Source organism: Macadamia integrifolia, chromosome 9 (assembly GCF_013358625.1).
Source record: "Macadamia integrifolia cultivar HAES 741 chromosome 9, SCU_Mint_v3, whole genome shotgun sequence".
In the NCBI taxonomy this organism is placed as follows: domain Eukaryota; kingdom Viridiplantae; phylum Streptophyta; class Magnoliopsida; order Proteales; family Proteaceae; genus Macadamia; species Macadamia integrifolia.
This window is the reverse complement of record NC_056565.1, coordinates 28,384,950-28,407,934: the sequence shown is the minus strand read 5'-3', so window position 1 is coordinate 28,407,934 and position 22,985 is coordinate 28,384,950. Positions and strand designations below refer to the sequence as shown.

General features: G+C 40.3%; 1 long non-coding RNA gene across 1 annotated transcript; it reads left to right on the top strand.

The window, feature by feature from the left end:
* The first annotated feature begins 5,329 nt into the window (after window positions 1–5,329).
* Window positions 5,330–20,546, top strand: LOC122088557. Its single transcript, XR_006143094.1, has 3 exons — window positions 5,330–5,467; window positions 6,480–6,545; window positions 20,171–20,546. It is a non-coding gene; the product is annotated as an uncharacterized LOC122088557 (long non-coding RNA).
* Window positions 20,547–22,985: the final 2,439 nt, after the last annotated feature.

Genomic DNA, 22,985 nt, shown 5'->3' with positions numbered 1-22,985 from the left:
TTCTAACCACTAGTAACACTATTCAAAATTTAAATTACATCCTGATGTGATGATTTGGACCACATCCGCCAACAAAATCATGTTTCTCCATTCCAATCTGTTTAATATAACAAAAAGCCACAAAATCAACCAACATGAGCTTGAATGGACCTAAGTTTGGCTGTTTGAGACTTGGGGTGTGAAACCATATCTATATTATGGTTTGGGAAGCCTCCACAAGTTTTCAGGTTCTTTGTGCTTGAAGATTGGTTCCATGAACAAAATCACAAACAAACTAGCGTTCTAGGGTTTTCTGTAGTCTCCCACAACTCTGTGAGTAAACTATGTTCTCATGTTTGTAACTTGCTATTTTGTTGCCTAGCAGGCAAAGATTTACCTCTGTGGAAGGGTTGATTCATTCGGATCGACATTAGGGTCCAAATACATTGCATTGCAGATCCATACTGTATATTTGAATCAGGTGACTCTTTGTTTTATGATACACCATTCTTCCCGTGGAGCCACCCCCCCCTTTTCTCCTGGGTCCACAGAGACAAAACGTAGGACTCCTCACTTCTTTCCTCTCATTCAAAACCGTGCATGAGACTTTTATTTCGCACGGTCTAGTATAAAAGAAGAAGATGAGTTTTTTTTTGTTTTTTAATTACCTTCCTCGTGTATGTATAAGAACGAATCCATTCAATTTCTAACAAAGATTATTAATCCTTAACTTTTCGAGGAATCCTTCATTAGTGGTTGTGAATGACCAACTGTGTTCTCATCTTATGGTGACTGCTGAGACCATAGAAACTATAAATAATTGTCTCTCTAACCCTAACCTACTACCACAATAGATGGGCTGAGCCTATCCCCACAAGTGGACTTAACCACTATAGGTCCAATGAATCATTCACATTAGTGTATCCCACAAAACATCAGGCTATCCCTCTAAACTTAAACCTACACAACTCATTCTGTGCATCTGATACGATCAGGGTTCTAAAACTCGCAATAGTCTTCCTAATCGGTCAGTGCCGGTTCTCGAATCAGGGAAAATTGGCATTAATCAGAGTAAATCGGTCTTAACTGCTAGGATTGGTCAGTGTCGATTCCAAGGTGAATCGGCCAGATTTTTTTAAACCCTGGATATGATAGAAATTGGAACCCATGGATTATCAAACATGTTCGATTTCCTTTCACACACTCACTGCACCCTTTAAACAAGCTGATAAAGAAATTCCACCAACAGTTATGTTTTTTTTTTTTTTTTTGGGTAGAACAACAGTTATGTATTTCACCTATGGATAAACTTACAAGCCTCAAGACCATTGGATGTAAGGGTGTATCAAAGGAGATTTGGTAAGTTTTCAATATGATAAACCAGTATCTTTTTTTCCCTATTCGATATGGTGTAAGTTTTTTAAGGTAAAATCATTTGATACATACCGAAATACCGAAATCATACTAATTGACACCCTTATTGAATACCGAATACGAATTACCGATTACACATATGTAAAAGACAAAAACGACAAAAGTATCCAATAGAAATCATACGAAAATCAGATTCGTATTGAATAAGAAACCATATTTATATTAAATAAAATTTGTACCGAAACAATACCGAGCCAGTATGGTATCAATAATGAAATATAAAAAATTTCTTGGTACAATATGGTTTTGGGCCTTTTGGTATCTTCTCTTGAAACCATACCGGTTGACACCTTTTATCCCAAATTTGAAAATGAGATGTCAGACCAAGAGGTATTATTCTTCCTCTGTGCTATTATTGTTCTTTTGACATGCTGAAACAAAATGCACAAGTAGGCTTTTTCACTTACTTTCCCTATGTATTGACAAATTGACATGTTTTAACAGTTCATTGTGTACTACATTTTAGGCACCGTGATAATGTTCCTGTTGTTTCTATGTTTAAAAACACAGAAAGACACAGAACAACAGAAACGGCTTTTCACGTTTCTGAAAACAAAAGTTGATTTTTTGGTGTTTGATAAACTTGTTTTTCGAAGCATTTTTTGCAGACATAATGCTACTAAAAACCCCAATGGTATCATCAGATGCCCAAAAGGGAGAGAGGGTTCGATTGCCTTTTTTTAGATTTAAATAGTTAAGAGATTTATTGCACAAATATCACAGTAGAATACCTTGACAAAGTGGTTCCCAAGGTTCTTTTTGACAACGAGTCCACTTTGAATGTACTACCATTGAGATCGACAAAGAGTATTGGCATTAGCTTGGAAGAAATGAGGCCAACCATCCAAACCATACGAGGGTATGATAATACCAAAAGGAAGATCCTTGGCATCGTTACCCTTGCTGTAAAGATTAGCCTGACAAAGTTTGACATTGATTTCCAAGTCATTGACATACCAGCATCTTTTAACGTGTTGTTGGGAAGGCCCTGGTTGCATCCTGCGAAGACAGTGTCCTCTAGTCTCCACCAAAAACTGAAGTTCATCTATGAAGGAAAGGTGATCACAGTAACTAGAGATCCCCAAGTGGTGACTACCTTGGCCAACATTGAAAATGGAGAAAAACAAGACCAAGAAGTCCAACTAAGTGATTTTGAAATAGACACAACTTGCACAGCCATTGCCAAAGGAGCTCTAAAAGAGGAAATTCTAGCTAACTATGAAGCCATCTGGCGTCTGCCAATGAATCAGATGATGAAGAGTATGCAATATTTTCCTGCCATGGGACTAGGAAAATATCATCAAGGAGTTCCAAAGCAGCCTAGTTTAGCAGTGAGAGAAGGAAAGAATGGTCTCGGGTACACTCCTCCGACTACCAAGTGGCAAAAAGTGCTGAGGATGACTAGGAAGATCTCTATCTCTTACTACCCTACTCTTAATCGGTATTTTGTAAAAGAAAGAGAAGATTTCCCCTTTTGTGGAAATGTGGAGCCATGATTTGATGAAACCGCAGCAAAGATACAACTAGGATTTGAAGTGCTTTTTCAAGACAAGTTTGACTGGGTGACTCATGAAATTGAACAATAGAAAATGCTAGTCAATGAAGGTGACCAAGACAGTTGCATCACTGGGATAACAGAAATTGCACTGATTGAGATTGGGTCTTCCTCTGGTGGTCCTACAACATTGATCCAATCAAAGGAGGCACCTAGTCCTCGAGTTCTCATGAGGAGAGAATGGGAAAAGAAGATAAGGCTCACTTGGAGTCTGTCGCTTCCCATTGATTTGAAAGGCTTCATTTGCTTCCTCCTATAAGAGCCAAGAGACCAAGAGCTACATGAGCTTAAGCCTTATCCTTTCAAAGGAAGAAGTGTGCATGCAAAGCAAAGAAGAGCACAGAGAATGATGGTCTGTATGTACTATACTAGAACCAACTGTAATTGGAAGTCTCGTGAAGGTGGTCAAAGATGTGACCAAGGCACTAGGATGGCATCCCTCAATAGGCTCAAAAATATGGACTTCATAGAAAAGGGATTGAGCAGTCTCCACCAATCTTCACCCCTCAGAAAGTTTGGCTTCTCAGAGCATGAGATTGACCACCTGGTATTCATGAAGAAGCTGGCACCTGTCCAGAGGAACCCTTGTACCACAAAAGAAATAGCAACAACTTTTCCAAAAGGAGAAGAAGGCCCTTTTCTACACCTCCTCATCCATTAGGCCACTAAACCACTTCTGAACTGGACAAGCATTGGAGAAAACTTCAAGTTTGCTCATGCTATTGAGTCAACCAACCTGAATACCCCTGGCAAGAGCATCAAGCTAGTTATCAAGTTTGTAGTCGAGTCTGATGTTTATGATTCTATGTCAACCTCCCCTCTTGAGGAGAGTCTAGAGTCCTCGTATGTCGAGTCTGTTACTCCTTCTCTTATGAATGAAATTTCTGATTTCGTGTACAACTTGCCTCCTTTTTTGATGATGATCTTAATAAATATCAAGAATCAATAAAATAAAGCAAACCAAAGAAAGTCCAACCTATCCGTGAGGATACTCAGGTTATTAATCTAGGAAACGACCAATGCCTTTGAGAGGTAAAAATCAGTAACTACCCTTGATGACGAAGAAGCTGAACAAATGATTAGTCTTCTGAAGGAATTTGCAGAGGTCTTTGCTTGGTCTTATGAGGATATGCCTAGTATTGACCCTAGCATCATGTAGCATCGATTACCGACCTACCCTAGGGCAAAGCTAGTAAAACAGAAGCTCCAAAGAATGCGACCAGAATGGAGTGAGAAGATTAGAGAAGAAGTTGTGAAGCAATAGAATACAGGGTTCCTACAAGTGGTGAAGTACCCCCAATGGTTGGCCAACATTGTACCAGTACCAAAGAAAGATGGCAAGGCATGAATGTGCATGGACTTCAGAGATTTTAACAAAGTAAGCCCCAAAGATGACTTCCCATTACTTCACATTGATGTATTGGTGGATAACATGGTGGGGTATGCTTTGTTATCATTTATAGATGGATTCTTGGGATACAACCAAATAAACATGCACCTAGAAGATCGTGAGAACACTGCCTTCACCACTCCGTGGGGAACCTATTGTTACAAGGTGATGCCTTTTGGACTGAAGAATATTGGGGCCACTTATCAGAGAGCAGCTGGAACACCCTAAATCTCACCTCTTTACATTGGCTGTGATCAAACAAGAGTAACAAATTGGAGAGGCCAACACTAGCTTGGTTAGAAGCAGTGGAATGCCAGGAAGGGAAGAATGACCCAACATGTACTTATGCCTACTGCCAACGGTGTTAGAGGGATCAGTAAGAAAAGTGGGCCAAGAGGTAAATTAATAACCCTGATAAGGTTGGATAATAGAATGACCCTATGTGATACCAAAATGACTAAATAAGAAGACCCGAACAAGTTTGGATACATGTTGTTACAACATGTCATTATAGTTGCTGTGGTTTCAGTAAGGTTTATGTTCATGGGAATTTTAGTCATTTTATATGACAATATCTAAAGATGATTTCTTCTATAAAATGATAGATCATTGAGCTATGAATCCAACGCAACTTGAATCATTTTTGTATAGATTGTCTGAACAAGCCAAGAAGCAGAGGTCAACCGGCTACTACCGGTTTGAACCGGTAACTACCAGTTTAGTTCTATTTTGCAGAATTTGATAGGTCTTTTGATGGCAGAGTGCAACTAGTAACTATTGGATTTCTCTAGGAATTCAATTGGCTAGCTGGATCAATTCCAGATGAACAAGACTTAGTCGACAGAGAGCAAGCGGCAACTGCCGATTCGGTAAAAAGGGTGAAAAAAGTAGATATAAAATATATATTTCAATATTATAAAAGGAGGGGCTATGTAAAGGCTATCACCTCCTCTCTAACCTTTATTTCTCACATTCTATTCACCCTTTAGTAAGAGAAAGAATGGAGAATGAAGAAGAAGAAGAAGAGAGGAGAAGAAGAGAAGGGAAGAGAGAGAAATTGTGGTAGAGATCGATTTGCTCAGGAGATTGCAAGAGGATTCAGCAAAAAGGTAAGAAATCTTACCTAGAGTAACTTCTAATACGAGGGATTTTAGAAATAAAAGGGGGTTTAAACTAATTTGGACTAAAATTTGTGAAAAGAGAGAAAATCTGAAAATTTCAGTAACAACTCAACTACATAGAGTTTAATTTCTCTGAATTTGGTGGATTAAATTGGAAAGGAATGTAATGATTTAGTCAATTGATGTGCACACCAAGACCGATTCCTACAGAGAGTGAAGATTCTCACTGGGTCTCCTAAATTAGGAAAAATCCTATGTGGATGAAGTGAAAATCCATTCAATTTTACTGGTCTAAGGTTTGAGATTCACATGCAATTTAATTGAAGCTTAATTCTCCACATGCAAGGTGAAAATTCATTTTTATTTCACTGTTTGAGGCCCAAGATTCACTTGCAAGGTGGGCATCGATGGTAGATCACATGAATGGTAAGATTAATGATGGATTTCAAACATGCAACCTCAAATTGAGAGTTTATCATGAAAATTGGTTTTATTTTACTATTGCACATAGAATTATATACATGTGAAATGAAATCTGAGATGGGATCGTCATCATTGAAGGCCGATTTGGAACTGGGAAACTGGGTTCATTACTTGAAGCTCTGGAACAGAGAATTAATTTGAAATTGGAAAGAAATCCCATCTCAATTTCACTAATTTGAGGATAGAGAAATATGCAAGAGATATTGAGTATGAATTCCATGCATGCTTATGGAATTAAGAATTTATCATCAATTTTGAAGTTAAATACTAATATCCACTCTAGGTTCATAATTTCATATAAGAAATTGGTCAAACTGGGGGAAATCTATTTCTACTGAATCCTATGTAAGACCCTAAGGATTTAAAATGAAATTTGTTAAATTGGACTTGAAGAGGAATTATGGAGCATATAAGGGAGGTTATAGATGATCCTATTAGGGAGATATTTGGTAGCACTATTAGGGGTAGATAAAAATTTACCTGATTTTAATACATGTGTATAATTGTTGATTTTTAGGAATTCTAGATAGCCGTGAGAGAGATTCCTCAACACCAGGAGAGATTATGGGCCTTGATATTCACTGTGAGTGGGTGCCCTTCTCAACCCCCATTCTTTTGGTGTGTTTATTAATGTTGAACATGCATTACTTATTGTATTTGTGCATTTGCATTGCATTACTTGCTGTATTTGTGCATTTGCATTCATTTTCATCATTTGCATCTACTCGCATATTTGTGGTATGATGGATATGATGGTGGTGGAAATGTGAAAGGAAAGGTAAGTGAGATGGGTCAAGTGCAGGTGCTCATGTGTGCATATATGGTTTGGATGATTTGTCGTGTGCCATGTAGAATTTTGGACTAGGTATCATAACCTCAAGTGCTACACCCCTTGTCCGTATGGGGTTAGGTATGACTAATCCCAATAAAAGTGACTGTCTGATCAGCAGTGCACTGTGAGTGGTACGACGTACTATACCAGTGGTGAATGTCATAGATGTGATTTGTGTGTGAGATAGGATATGACGTACTGTATGCTTGTGGTTATTGATATGGGGTTAGCTATTAGGGGTAAGCCACGGGACCGAGGCTCTGACTGGGACTGGTTGGCTCCTGCTTGCGATGTGGCTTGTATTTCTGAGGCCCAATGTACAGGGTAGGGAGTGCCACTTGCGTCGGTAGCACTTATATACCCATAGGAGATGAGACTTAGTAATGGAATAAGAAATCTGAATAGTTAAATAAATGGATTCATGAGCATCATTCTATTGTGTGGCGCATGCATTGCATGTGGATGCATGTGTTTGTTTCTATCCCACCCCCACACTGAGCATCACTATGTGCTCACCCCCCCTATTTCTTTATTCCATAGATGAGGAGAGTAATCAGCTACATGTTGATAATTCAGAGCATGATGACGTGGTTATGGATCAGTTGGCTTGTATTCTGGATTTTGATGTTTTCAGCCATGGGCATGACTGCGAATGTGATGATTGTAAAGCAATATTGAGGACTGATGTATTTGATTATCCTTTTGTGTATATATATGAATAGTGGTGAAAATCAATTTTTTTTGATACAGGTTGGAGGGAAAAACAACTGTTAGAAGAGGTTTTGTGTAAATGTTTGTTTTAAAATGGGATTAATGTATATATATATATATATAGATTTCTGTATATGTCATTGTGATTCATTGTATATATGGTATCAAGTATCATACGGAACCACTGGGTGGATATTATCTATATATGATTTTATATGATCCGTTTGCAAACTCTGATTATGCTTTTAGCATATAAGGTTGTGGTGTTGTGGACTCTCTTGGAGTAGGATCCTGGTTAAACTGGCTGACTGGGTGTAGTGAGGTCTCCAGTGCCAGCGCACCTATGCCATATAAAGGGCAAGGTAGGGTGTGACAATTTGGTTGTATCAGAGCAAACTCTAGGACTAAGTTTGACAGCCCATAGGATCTTAGGATCATCCAATGCAATAGGAAGAAAGAAATAAAAGCTTTAAGATAAAAGCTCAATTATTGTGAATGTATCTGTGTGTGATAGAAACAAGATTAGGATGTGAATGTTTTCTTTTAAGTAGAGAATTTTATATATGACCAATGTTGCATTACTGATCCTTGTTAGAAATATTTGTGTTGAGCATTTGGAATCGATACGTTATGATTTTCAGAAAAATTCCCAATATGCCACTAAAATGAGCTCAACCTAACAAGGATCGGGACACTGGGAAAAGGGTCAGCCTCTACTAGAGCTCACCCTTTGGTGTTTGTGAGTGAAGAAAGGGAAAGTGAGTTGGTATCAGGAACACAAGAATCAGTTCCTGCGATTGCCCTTATAGTAGCATCAATGTCACCTCCTGTACCTCCAGTACTTACAGATCAGGATGTGGCCAATTTGGTAACTAATATGGTCCAAAGTATACAACAAGGACTGTAACAAGCACTGCAGCAGAATATACAACAACAACAATAGCTATAGCAGCAACAAAATAGGGTTATCGAAGAAATGGCCATAGCAATGCGTGCTAGGGGAATACCCATTCCACCCGCACCAGTGGCACCACCTCATGTAAATTCTACAACTTCAGTACCCCAAGTTAACCCAAGAATGCCGGCTGCACCATAGACCATAGGTGGGCAAGCAGCTCAGTTAGTACTAGTTATGGGGGTACAAATTTGGCAACAAGGTTTTGGGAACCCACCAATAGTACAAGTATGGATAGACACAAGCAAGTTGATGGAGAAATTCCAGAAATATAGGCCCCCATACTTCAGTGGTGTGAGTTCTGACCCATTAGCACCATCAAAATGGGTAGAAGGAGTTGAGAAGGCATTGGCGGTGTTGAATTGCAGTGATGAGTAGATGATTATGTGTGCTAGAATGAAGCCTATGCCTGGTGGAAGGCTACCAAACCCATACTGTTAGCCATATATCCACAGCCCACCTGGGATCAGTTTGTGGAAGTGTTCTATAAGAACTACTTCCCTATCAGTGTGAGGGATAGGAAGGAGTCAGAATTCATGGCTTTGACCCATGGACCCAAGTCAGTGTTAGAGTTGAGGCTTAGTACTATTTTGCCCCATAACATATGAAGGATGACAATGCAAAGGCAAAGAAGTTTCAGAAAGGTCTGAGGTCTTGCATTGGAGCTATGCCAGTAGCACATCAGCTCTAGAGTTATACTGATGTGGTTCAGTTTGGAAAGTCTATTAAAGACAAGCAGAGGGAAGGCTACCAAATTCAGGCAGCAAGAAGGGCTAGGATAGGTAATACAGGGAGACAGTTTGGAAGGTTTGGAAGGGGAGCTTCTTCTTCTACCCCTATACCTAGATAGAGAGAGGCTAGTAAAGCTCCTACTCAAACACAGTCAGCACAGTCCCAGCCAACAGTTTATATAGTCCAGCCCCTTGCTATGAGGTGTTATGTGAGCCAGCAGCAGGAACATTTTGTAAGATTCTGTCCTTAGAGGAAACCAAGTGGGCAGAGTGTGGCTTCTTCTTCTTTTGCACCTACCAAGAAGTCACAGGCATCGGGGGAAGTTTTTGCACTGACAGCTGAGGAAGCCGAGGTTGCACTTGGAGTAGTGACAGGTACAAAGCTTGTCTCTAATACACCGGCATATGTATTGTTTGATTCTGGTGTATCTCATTCATTTGTGTCTTGCAACTTTGCTCCAAAGTTTGGTGTGAAATCTAAAAAGTTAGCGTATCAGTTGATGATTAGTACACTTACAAGATTAATTGTTGACTTAAAAGATGTGTATGGACCCTATAGTATTTAGATATGTGGGCGAGATATGATAGCCCATTTGATTTGCATGGATATAAAGGACTTTGATGTCATACTAGGAATGGATTGGCTATTAACATATCGAGCTTGTGTGCTCTGTGCTAAGAAAAAGATATTATTCAGACCAATGAATGGAGATGAGTTTATATATCAGGGATTGTAAGGGTAACGGCCGGAGATGGGATATGCATCCCCGTCCTCTTTCCTCTCTCTCTCTCTCTCTTCACCTTCATGTGAGAAGGAGGGGTTCGAGTCTTGTGTGCTTCTCTTGTGGGCGTCGCACAGCCGTACCGCCCTTGGAGATACGTGGAGGTTTATTTCGCAAGAGTGTAAAAGTCATCATTTGAGATGGGGATTTTGATGATGGTCCAATTTAGGGATCGGGATCATACAAATGGGGTTTGGGGTCACCACCTTAGGTTATGGGCATAGGACCTAGGGGTGGGCCTGATTCTTGAGAAAAGGGCCCAAAATTTGATCTGGTCCAGAGATTTAGGGTAAATGTCAGGTTACAGAGTTAGGAAGGAGTTAAGCACCCAATCTACCCAGTTCAATCGATCTTCTTGCTAGATGCTTGAGAACGAACATTTTCCATAATTATTACTATTCCATATGTATGGCTAAGTTATCACACATATATACATTAATTGAATTCAAACTATTATACACACTAAAAAAAGACTTATTAGATATCTACATTATGATTAAATGAGGAGAGAGATTATACCTGAATTTGACCCTGTTTTGGGTCAAGAGTGGTTCGCCCCTGATTGGTATCGGTTCGGACTGTCTTTCGTGTTCTCCCGGCTCAGGGGAAAATGGTCTTGACCTTTAACTTTCATTCTTCAGAGATTCTAATTGTGATGGTATTTGGATAGAGTTCCAGCTAGGAACGGCCACTTTTGGATTTGGATTTAGATAGAGCTTTGGCTAGGGAAGGCTATTTTTAGCTTTGGATTCAGATAGAGCTTTGGCTAGGGATGGCTACTTCTGGGCTTAGGATGAGGTGGCACTCTGGCAAAGCTTCTACTAGGGATAGGCTAAGGGAGGGCTAGGCTGAGGTGGCACTTTGATAGAGCTTCCACCAGGAATGGCTATTTCTAGAAATATTCTAGGGAGACTCGGACAGGGGTTCGGCTAGGAAAGGCTATCTCTGAAAAAAAATGGGCCACCTAAAAATGAATTGAAGAGCTTCAAAGTCCTAAAGAACACTTTAAAGATCCAAACAGAGTTTCAGATCTTAACAAAGATCTCTTCGTAGACCCGAAGAACCTCAAAAGGGGAGGTTTTTATCTTGAGAATGCTCAAGAACACTCAAGGGAGGTGGCTCAAGAACATACTATTTTTATCTAAAAACTGGATCTAACTAAAAATTTAGATTAAGATCTTCAAGATCCCCAAGAACACTTTGAAGATCTGAATGAGCTTTCGGATCTTGACGAAGATCGCTTTGAAAATTAAAAGAAAATCAAGAGGGAGGAGGGGAGGAAAATTTCACTCTGAAAGGGGATTCTGGTGTGTTGGTGTCTTTTTTTTCTAAGGGAGGGGGTATCTATAGTTTTTTCCAGCCAAATAGGATAGGGGGAATCCCTTTATCCAGTGGACAAAAAGGGGAGCTCTTGCCTAAAGTGAAGAGATAGGATTTTTCTCCAATGGGTAAAGGGGGGGTTGAAGGAAAAAATGGGTGGGGAGGGCTTTTGTCTAGTGGGTAAAAGGGGGTTTTCAAAAAAAATGGGAGGAGAGAGAAATTTTAGCTGGAAAAAGGTGATTTTCAAAAAAAAGGAGAGAGAAACTTTAGTCGAAAAAAGGTGATTTTCAAAAAAGCGAGAGGAGAGAGAGAGGGTTTAACCAGAAAAGGCCATTTTCAGAAAAGCGGGAGGAGAGAGAAGGTTTAGCTAGAAAAAGGTGATTTTCAAAAAAAGTGGGAGGAGAGAGAAGGTTTAGCCAGAAAAGCAGGAGGAGAGAGAAGATTTAGCCAAAAAAGTTAGTTTACAGAAAAGCGGGAGGAGAGAGAAGGTTTAGTCCAAAAAGGCTATTTTCAAAAAAACAGGAGGAAAGAGAAGGTTTACCCAGAAAAGGCAATTTTTGAAAAATTGGGAGGAGAGAGAAGGTTTAGGCAGAAAAGATAATTTTCAAAAAAACAAGAGGAGAGAGAAGGTTTAGCCGAAAAGGTAGTTTTTGAAAAAGCAGGAGAGAGAAGGTTTACCCGAAAAAGGTAGTTTTTAGAGAAGCAGGAAGAGAGAGAAGGTTTAATCGGAAAGGTAGTTTTTAGAAAAGTGGGAGGAGAGAGAAATTTTAGTTAGGTAGTGCAGGTGATGTCACGAGTGCGCGAATGCATGGGTGTGCGGGCAATATGCACAGCTGGTGCATGCACGCGCTGGTGTGCAGGCAATATGCACAGCCAATGCGTGCACGAGCGGGTGTGCAAGCAATGTGCACGGTGTGCGGGCCACCTGAGCATGGTGTAAGCACAGTGTGCACGGTCATGCAGGCAAGGTGTGTATGGCATACAGCAGGGGCATGCACAACATGTAGTGGGGGTGCTCACATTGTGCGGCGGGGGTGTGCAGCATACGACAAGGGTGTGCAAGGGTGTGTGCATGGATGTGGGGCTGGGCGTATAGCATGGCTGCGTGGATGTGTTGCAGCCTGTGGGCAGTGAGCAAGCATGCGGGCTGGCCTGTTGGAGAGAGTGCGCAACATGCATGCGAATATGGGTTTTTCTGGTGATGATTACGAGAGATCCATCAGTCCGATTTGGCGTATCATATATCGTCGGAATTGTATTTTTAGGCACTATTCATCTATATGGTCATTTTGACCAGATTCCTTCATAAGCCAAAATTGGACTCCATCTCTCCCACACGGGGATTTCCAGGGTTTTTGGTAGGGGAATGCTTCCGTCAGCATCTCTGTTGATTGGAAGTCAGAAGTCACATCCAAGATCCAAATTTCATCATAGCGAGAGGAGGGTGACAAAATTGGGTGTCTACAGATTGCCCCTCTTTAGTCGAGGCCTGTGCCAATGGCCGAAGGGAAAAGAAAGGAACGACCACATTTTGTCATCATGCTCTAAAGTTAGTAAGACTTACCTGGGCTGCCAATTGGGGGAAAGGAATTCGTTGCTCTTCCAATCCTGTAAAAAAAAGTTAGTACTTTGATCCTGAGTCATCCTCAGGCGGGCTTTGCATGTGCCAGTTTAGGGAATATGGTCTCCAGGCTAGGTCTTTCAAGCCGATCTAGACTCTCTAGGACCGATGGTTTTAAGAGAGGAATTCACTGCTCTTCTAATCTTGCAACAAGTAAAAAAAAATGTTTGATGCTTGGATTTTCCTTAGTTGGGCTTCACATGTGCCAGTTTAGGGATTTGATCTATGAGATTGGGCCACTCGGATCCGACTCAAAGAAGAAGGGCCTCCTGGGGCGGGGTTAACAACATTGGGCCAACTGGGGCCGGATAAAAGTGATTGGGCCGCTTGGGGCCGAGTAAATGCAATTGGGCCACTTGGGGTTGGGTCAATGAGATTGGGCCGCTTAGGGCTGAGTAAATGCAATTAGGCCACTTGGGGCCAAGTCAATGAGATTGGGCTGCCTGGGGCGGGTAAATTACGTCTCCTCTTGATTTTTCCTTGATTCTTGATTTTTGGTTTAGAATTTGATTCTTGATGTTGATTTGGAATTTTTTGATTCTTGATGCTTGATCTGGAATTTTTTTTTTTTTTTTGTATAAAATGGGTCCCCTCCGCTGTTCATTCTTCATTCTAACTTTTCTAAGTGAAGTGAGTTCTTGGAACCCTCTGGTTTTTCTTAAAGTTTTTCCTCTTGTTCTTAGTGTTCTTCATTTTGCTTTTGGAGTTCTTGAAGATATTCATCTTGTTCTTGAGGGAGGAGCTATTTGGAGAATTTGATATACTTAAGGGCTTTGTGTAATTCGAGAAAATTTTTGGGGTTTCTTATAATTTTTAAAAGTTTTTTGGGCTTTTTGTAATTTCTAAAAATATGGCTAAAAGGATGAAGGGGAAGACTCTGGGAGAGGTTCAGCTCGAGAGTTGCCGCAGTCTTTCCCTCAGGGATGAGGGTTGGGCCGATTGGTATTCCGGGAAAACCCTTCACAATAGCCGGAATCACATCTGCAACTCCATATAGGGTTCCTGGGTAAGTCTTTACATTTCATTCATTATTTTGATCATCTTTTATTCTTGTTCTGTATTGTTTTTGTTTTTTGCTGCTCCTTTTCTTTTATTATTTATTTATTATTTCCATTAACATGAAGAGAAGGAACCACCTACTTTGCCCTCCTATGGACATCCAAACATGGTTCAGTCCTGGCATAGGATGCTCCCTTGCAGGGTGAAGGAGATGGTTGATGATACCTATCTGTGCCGACTGGCCCTTGTAGAGACCCAAAAGTTTAATCCGGCATTGGTGGGGGCCCTAATGGAATGGTGGTGGCCGAATACTCACACTTTCCAACTTCCTGTTGGTGAGGTTACCATTACGCCTATGTGCTTTTATGCCGTGACAGGCATTCCATTTGGGGGTAGAACCATGACCTTACCCACAGGATTCTCGACTGCCAGGGAGTTCGCAAATCTGACTAGTATCACCATTAAAGCCGACCAGACGTGCATCCACCTAGGGGAGATTAGTGCCCAATGGTGGAAAGTTGGCCTAGGGGAGAATCTAGACAACATGTCTCAGATAGCACATTCCTTCTTGCTGTTTGCCATGGGTCAGTGCCTCTTCAGTGACCTCTGAGGGGGAGTAGATATCCGCCTAGTGTTCTTCCTCAAAGTTCTTCGCATAGTAGATACCTGGGACTGGTGTGGGGCCGCCTATGCATATCTCCTGTGGTCCCTGGACCTGCTTTCCTATGGGGATAGGGGCCGTAAGGGGGCAGGCTACATCATCCTGGTAACTTTCCTTCTCATTTCTATTTTCTTTCAGTCATTTGGTCTGCACTTTCTTACTTTGATTTCTTGAAACAACCCTGGTGTTTTGAGCATCTGGGAACTATAGCCCCTATACTGAGGGATCCTGAGACATTCTTCTTCCCCCTGGACATAAAATGGGGAGATAACTAGGTGGTCCAGGCCCAACACTATCCTCCAAGGACCATCGCTCCTTCTTTTTTAAATGATCTCACTGAGGTATGCTATATCTGTCATTGAAATTCTATTCTCCTGATGTTGTACTTACCCTTCCTTGGTTTTGCAGGTTACTTGGAGACTATTCCATGACCTTGTGTTTTCGAATTCTAAAAGAGTCATCTAGGTTCATCAACTGTCTGAGAACCGAGTCCTTTTCCAGGGCCTGTGGGGCCATGCCTGGTACATAGGAGAGAGAGTAGTACCCTAGTGGTCAGACATCAATCCACGTCCTTCTCCCGGTCTTTCTCCACCCACTATGCATTGTCCAGAGATGGTTCCTACAGACGAGATGAAGTACTTGGCTAATGGAGATGGGAGGAATCCTTTCTTGATCTAGATAGGGACTGCGGAGCCTTCCTGGAGGAGGAGACAATGTGCACCCCTCTCGGTCCGAATGGTCCAGTGGTATATTGCCCTGTCTTGAGTATTTCCTACAGATTCTTCCTTGTTTTGGTCTTGACTGATGTTCTTTCAGGGGAGAGTGAGAAGTGTAGATTCTTCTGCTATTCGGTCACATGCCAGTGCTGCTGATCCTTCATAAGCAGGGCCCTCTACTAGTGCCAATGGGTCTCTCAGAGTTGCTAATGTCCCCTTTCATGGCTTCCCTGCCTGGACCTATCCTAACCTACTCATGACCTGGAGTTGGCAATAGTCATCTTTGCTTTAAAAATTTGGTGTCACTATTTGTATGGAGAGAAATGTGAAACATATAGTGACCATAAAAGCCTACAGTATCTCTTTACTCAGAAAGAACTGAATATGAGGCAAAGAAGATGGTTAGAATTACTGAAGGACTATGACTTCACCATTGATTACCATCCAGGGAAAGCTAATCTGGTAGCAGATGCTCTTAGTAGGAAACATAAGGTTACTACATTAGCAGCACTTACTGCTAACCCTATGTTGATTGAAGAGGCAAGAGAGTTGGGTTTAGAGGTAATTGTGGAAGTGGAGACACTTGAAGATATAACACTTGCCACTCTTACTATTAAACCATCCTTGTTTGAGCAGATCAAGGAAGCCCAACCTAAAGAAGATGTATTAAGAAAAACCATGAATGCTATTAATGATGGAAGATAGAAGGAACTTTGTGGTTCAATGATAGATTGTGTGTTCCAAGGGAAAAGAAGCTGATATAGTTGATTCTAAGTGAAGCCCATAGCACACCTTACTCTGTACATCCTGGCAGTACTAAAATGTATAGAGATTTGAAGAAAACCTACTAGTGGCATGGTATGAAGACTGATGTAGCTGAGCATGTGGCAAAGTGCATGAATTATCATCTGGTGAAGGCATTGACACAGAGGCCACATGGGTTACTGCAACCTCTTCCAGTACCTGAGTGGAAATGGGGGCATGTCACTATGGACTTTGGGATAGCATTACCTCGAACTAGGAATGGAAATGACACGGTTTAGGCAGTTGTTAGTAGACTCACTAAAGTAGCCCATTTCATACCAATGAAGATATCTTACTCCATGGAGAAGTTAGCACAATTGAACAATGATAATATTATAAGATATCATGGTGTGCTTATCAGTATTGTTTCTGACCACAATTCTCGTTTCACTTCTAAATTTTGGGAAAGCATACAAAAGGCAATGGGAACCAAATTAAAATTTAGCACAACCTTTCATCCCCAAACAAATGGACAGATAGAAAAAACAATTCAGACCTTGGAAGATATGTTAAGGGCCTGTGATATTGATATGAGCTATAGTTGGGATGAGCATATACCATTAGTTGAATTTGTATATAACAACAACTATCAATCAACAATTGGTATGGCACCATTTGAAGCTCTATATGGAAAGAAATGTAGAACTCCCTTATATTGGGATGAAGTGGGAGAAAGGAGAATTTTGGGACTTGAGTTGGTAAAAGCTACCTGTGAGAAGGTAGATATGATTAGGGAAAGAATTAAGATAGCTCAATCCAGGCAGAAGAGTTATACAGAAAACAGAAGGAAGCCTATAGAGTTTGTGGTGGGTGAAAAAGTATTTCTGAAGATTTCACCTATCAAAGGCATCAAGAGATTTGGAAAAAGAGGTAAACTAAGTCCAAGGTATATAGGACACTTTGAGATCTTGAATCGGGTTGGCAAGACTTCCTATAGACTGGCATTACCTCTAGAACTGGACAGATTTCATAATATCTTCCATGTCTATGTTGAAGACGTATATTCCAGATCCTTCACATGTATTTCCTGCTATGGAGCCTTTGGAGTTAGATGATGATTTAAGCTATGAATAACAGCCCGAGGGAACCATAATTATAGGAAGGAATACCAACTCCGGAGTTGAACCATTCCATATGTGAAGATCAAGTGGAAGAGCCATTCTGAGCAAGAAGCTTCTTGGTAGAGGGAAGATGAAGTGAAGGAGAAGTACCCAGAACTGTTTGGTTTATCAAGTAACTCATGCAAATTTCGAGGACAAAATTTTTTGTAAAGAGGGGGGAAACTGTAACACTCCAAATCTTACCTCTTGACATTGACTGTGAACAGACAAGAGTAACAAATTGAAGAGGCCAACACTAGCTTGATTGGCAGCAGTGGAATGCCAGGAAGGGAAGAATGACCCAACATGTACTTGTGCCTACTACCAACAGTGTTGGAGGGATCAGCAAGAAAAGTGGGCAAGAGGTAAATTAATAACCTTGATAATATTGGATAATAGAATGACCCTAGGTGATGCCAAAATGACTAAATAATAAGACCCGAATAAGTTTGGATACATGTTGTTTATAGAATGTCATTACAATTGTTGTGATTTCAGCAAGGTTCATGTTCATGGGCATTTTAGTCATTTTATATGACACTATTTGAAGATGATTTCTTCTACAAAATGATAGAGAATTGAGTTTTGAATCCAATGCAATTTGAATCATCTCAATCCAAGTTTGTACGAGAAAGATATGATCATTTTCGTATAGACTTTCTGAACAGGCCAAGAAGCAGAGGTCAACTGACAACTACCGGTTTGAACCGAAAATTACTGATTTAGTTTTGTTTTGCAGAATTTGACAGGTCTTTTTGTGGCAGAGTGCAACCAGAAACTACCGGATTTATCCAAAAACTCAACCAGCTAGTTGGATCAATTCCAGATAAACAAGACTTAGCCGACAGAGAGCAAGCGACAACAGTCGGTTTGAAGTGGCAAATACCGGTTCGGTAAAAAGGGTAAAAAAATAGATATAAAATATATATAGAGGGGCTATAAAAAAGACCATCACCTCCTCTCTAACCTTAATTTCTCACATTCTATTCACCCTTTAGCAAGAGGAAGAAAGGAGAATGAAGAACGAAGAAGAAGAAGAGAGGAGAAGAAGAGAAGGGAAGAGAGACAAATTACGGTAGAGATCGATTTGCTTGGGAGATTGCTAGAGGATTCAGCAAAAGGGTAAGAAATCTTACCTAAATTAACTTCTAATAAGAGGGATTTTAGAAATAAAAGGGGGTTTAAACTGATTTTGGCTGGAATTTGTGAAAAGAGAGGAAATCTGGAAATTTTAGTAACAACTCAACTACATAGAGTTTAATTTCTATAAAATTGGTGGATTAAATTGGAGAAGAATGTAATAATTTAGTCAATTGACGTGTACACCATGACCGATTCCTACAGAGAGTGAGGATTCCCAATGACTCTCCTAAATTAGGAAAAATCCCACGTGGATGAAGACAAAATCCATTCAATTTTATTGTTCTAAGGTCTAAAATTCACATGCAAGTTAATTGAAGCTTAATCCTCCACATGCAAGGTGAAAAATCATTTTTATCTCATTGTTTGAGGTCCAAGATTCACTTGCAAGTGGGAATCGATGGTAGATCACATACATGGTAAGATTAATGATGGATTTCAAACATATAACCTCAAATTGAGAGTTTATCATGAAAATTGGTTTTATTTTACTATTGTAGATGGAATTATGTACAAGTGAAATGAAATCTGTGATGGGACCTTCATTATTGAAGGCTGATTTGGAACTGGGAGACTAGGTTCATTACTTGAAGCTCTGGAACAGAGAATTAATTTGAAATTGGAAAGAAATCCCATCTCAATTTCACTAATTTGAGGGTATAGAGACAAGTGAAAGAGATATTGAGTATGAATTCCATGCATGCTTATGGAATTGAGAATTTATCATCAATTTTGAAGTTAAAATACTGATATCCACTCTAGGTTCATAATTTCATATAAGAAATTAGTCAAATTGGGGGAAATCTGAAATTTCTACCGAATCTCATGTAAGACCCTAAGGATATAAAATGAAATTTGTTAAATTACACTTGAAAAGGAATTGTGGAGCATATAAGGAAGGTTATAGATGATCTTATTAGGGAGATATTAGGTAGCACTGTTAGGGGTAGATAAAAATTTACCTAATTTTAATACATGTGTATAATTATTGATTTTTAGTAATCCCAGATAGCCGTGAGAGAGATTGCTCGACACTAGGAGAGATTGTGGGCCCTGATATTCACTATGCATGGTGCCCTTCTCAACCCCAAATCTTTTGGTGCGTTTATTAATGTTGAGCATGCATCACTTATTGTATTTGTGCATTTGCATTGCATTACTTATTGTATTTGGGCATTTGCATTCATTTTCGTCATTTGCCTCTACTTGCATATTTGTGGTATGATGGATATGATGGTGGTGGAAATGTGGAAGGAAAGGTAAGTGAGAAGGGTCACGTTTAGGTGCCCATGTGTGCATATATGGTTTGGATGATTTGTTGTGCACCATGTAGAATTTTGGGCTAGTTATCATAATCTCAAGTGCTACACCCCTTGTCCGGTTAGGTACAAACTAATCCCAATAAAAGTGATTGTCTGACCAGCAGTGCACTGTGAGTGGTACGACATATTGTACATGTGGTGGATGTGATAGATGTGGTGTGTGTGTGAGACAGGATACAACGTATTGCATGCCTGTGGTTATTGATATGGGGTTACCTTGTAGGGGTTAGCCGGGGGACCGAGGCTCTGATCGGGACTGGCTAGCTCCTGCCTATGGCGTAGCTTGTATTTCTGTATAGGATAGAGAATACCACCTGCATCGATAGCACTTATACCCATAGGAGATGAGACTTAGTAATGGACTAGAAAATCTAAATACTTAAATAAATGGATTCATGAGCATCATTCTATTGTGTGGAGCATGCAGTGCATATGGATGCTTGTGTTTGTTTCTATCCCACCCCTCACTAAGCATCACCATGTGCCCACCCCCCCCCATTTCTTTGTTCCATAGATGAAGAGAGCAGTCAGTTGCATGATGATAATTTAGAGCATGATGACGTGGTTATGGATCAGTTGGCTTGTATTCTGGATCTTGATGATTTCAGCCATGGGCATGACTGCTAATGTGATGATTGTGCATACGGTGGACAACAATATTGAGAACTGATGTATCTAATTATCCTTTTTGTGTATACATGTGGATAGTGGTGAAAAATCAGTTTTTGTTGATACAGGTTGGAGGGAAAAACAACTGTTGGAAGCGATTTTGTGTCAATATTTGTTTTAGAATGGGACTAATGTCTATACATGGATTACTATATATGTTGTTATGATTTATTGTATATATGGTATCAAGTATCGCATAGAAGCACTGGGTGGATATTATCTATATTTGATTTTATATGATTCAGTTGCAAAGTGTGATTATGATTTTAGCATATATAGTTGTGGTGTTGTGGACTCTCCTGGAGTAAGATCTTGGCTAAAAGGGCTAACCGGGTGTGGTGAGGTATCCAGTGCCAGTGCACCTCTGCCATATAGAGGGCAAGGTATGGTGTGGCAATTTGGTGGTATCAGAACAAACTCTAGGACTAAGTCTAACAACCCACAGGATCTTAGGATCATCTAGTGCAATAGGAAGTAAGAAATAAATGCTTCAAGATAAAGCTTAATTGTTGTGAATGTATCTGTGTGTGATAGAAACAAGATTAGGATGTGAATGTTTTCTTTTAACTAGAGAATTTTATATATGACCAATGTTACATTACTCATCCTTGTTGGAAATATTTGTGTTGAGCATTGGGAATTGATACGTTATGATTTTTAGAAAAATTCCCAATATGCCACCAAAATGGGCTCAACCTCAACAAGGATCGGGACACCGGAAAAGGGTCGGCCTACTACTAGAGCTCACCCTTTGGTGTCTATGAGTGAAGAAAGGGAAAGTGAGTTGGTATCAGGAACACAAGAATCAAATCCTGTGACTGCTCCTACAACAATATCAGTGTCACCTCTTGTACTTCCAGTACTTACAGCTCAGGATGTGACCACTTTGGAAACTAATATGGTCCAAAGTATACAACAAGGACTGCAACAAGCACTGCAACAGAATATACAGCAACAACAATAGCTACAATAGTAACAGAATAGGGTTATCGAAGAAATGGCTACAACAATGCGTGCTAGGGGAATACCCATTCCACCCACACTAGTGGCACCACCTAATGTAAATCCAAACACTTCAGTACCCCAAGTTAACCCAGGAATCCCGGCTGCACCACAGACCATAGGTGGGCAAGTAGCTCAGACAGTACCAGTTATGGGGGTAAAATTGGGCAACAAGTTTTTGGGAACCCACCAACAGTACAAGTATGGACAGACACAAGCAAGTTGATGGAGAAATTTCAAAAATATTGGCCCCCATACTTTAGTGGTGTGAGTTCTGACCCATTAGCACCATCAAAATGTGTAGAAGGAGTTGAGAAGGCATTGGCGATGTTGAGTTGTAGTGATGAGCCGAAGATCATCTGTGCTACTTATCAGCTGCAGAATGAAGCCTATGCCTAGTGGAAGGCTACCAGACCCATACTGTTAGCCATGTATCTACATCCCACCTAGGATCAGTTTGTGGAAGTGTTCTATAAGAACTATTTCCCTATCAGTGTGAGGGATAGGAAGGAGTTAAAATTCATGGCTTTGACCGGAGGACCCAAGTCAGTGTTAGAGTACCAGCAACAATATGAGGCTTTGTACTATTTTACCCTAGAACATATAAAGAATGACAATGTAAAGGCAAAGAAGTTTGAGAAGGGTCAGGGGTTTGGCATTGGAGCTATGCTAGTAGCACATCCGCTCCAGAGTTATGCTGATGTGGTTCAGTTTGCAAAGTCTATTGAGGACAAGCAGAGGGAAGGCTACCAAATTCATGCAACAAGAAGGGCTAGGATAGGTAACACATGGAGACAGTTTGGAAGGTTTGGAAGGGGAACTTTTTCTTCTACCCCTATACCTAGACAGAGAGAGGCTAGTAGAGCTCCTACTCAGACACAATCAACATAGTCCCAGCCAACAATTTCTATAGTCCAGCCTTTTGATATAAGCTGTTATGTGTGCCAGCATCCGGGACATTTTGCAAGATTCTATCCTCAGAGGTAACCAAGAGGGCAGAGTGTGGCTTCTTCTTCTACACCTACCAAGAAGTCATAGGCATTGGGGAAAGTTTTTACACTAACATCTGAGGAAGCCAAGGTTGCACTTGGAGTAGTGATAGGTATAGTGCTTGTCTCTAATACACCGGCACATGTATTGTTTGATTCTGGTATATCTCATTCATTTGTGTCTTCTAACTTTGCTCCAAAGCTAGGTGTGAAATTTAAAAAGTTAGCTTATCAGTTGATGATTAGTACACCTATAGGATTTATTATTGACTTAGAAGATGTGTATGAACCTTGTAGTATTCAGGTATGTGGGTGAGATATGATAGCCGATTTGATTTGCATAGATATAAAGGACTTTGATGTCATACTAGGAATGGATTGGTTGTCAACATATCGAGCTTGTGTGCTCTATGCTGAGAAGAAGATATTATTCAGACCATGGGATGGAGATAAGTTTATATATCAGGGACACAGAAAGGAGAATAGGAAGATATTGATTTCTACTATTCAAGTACAATATTACTAAATGAAGGATGTGAATCTTATGTGGCATGTGTCCAAGACACTACCAAGAAGACTACTACATTGGAAGAACTGGAAGTAGTCAAAGAATTTCTAGATGTATTTCCAGAGGATCTGAGTACTGTACCCCCAGATAGGGAAACTGAA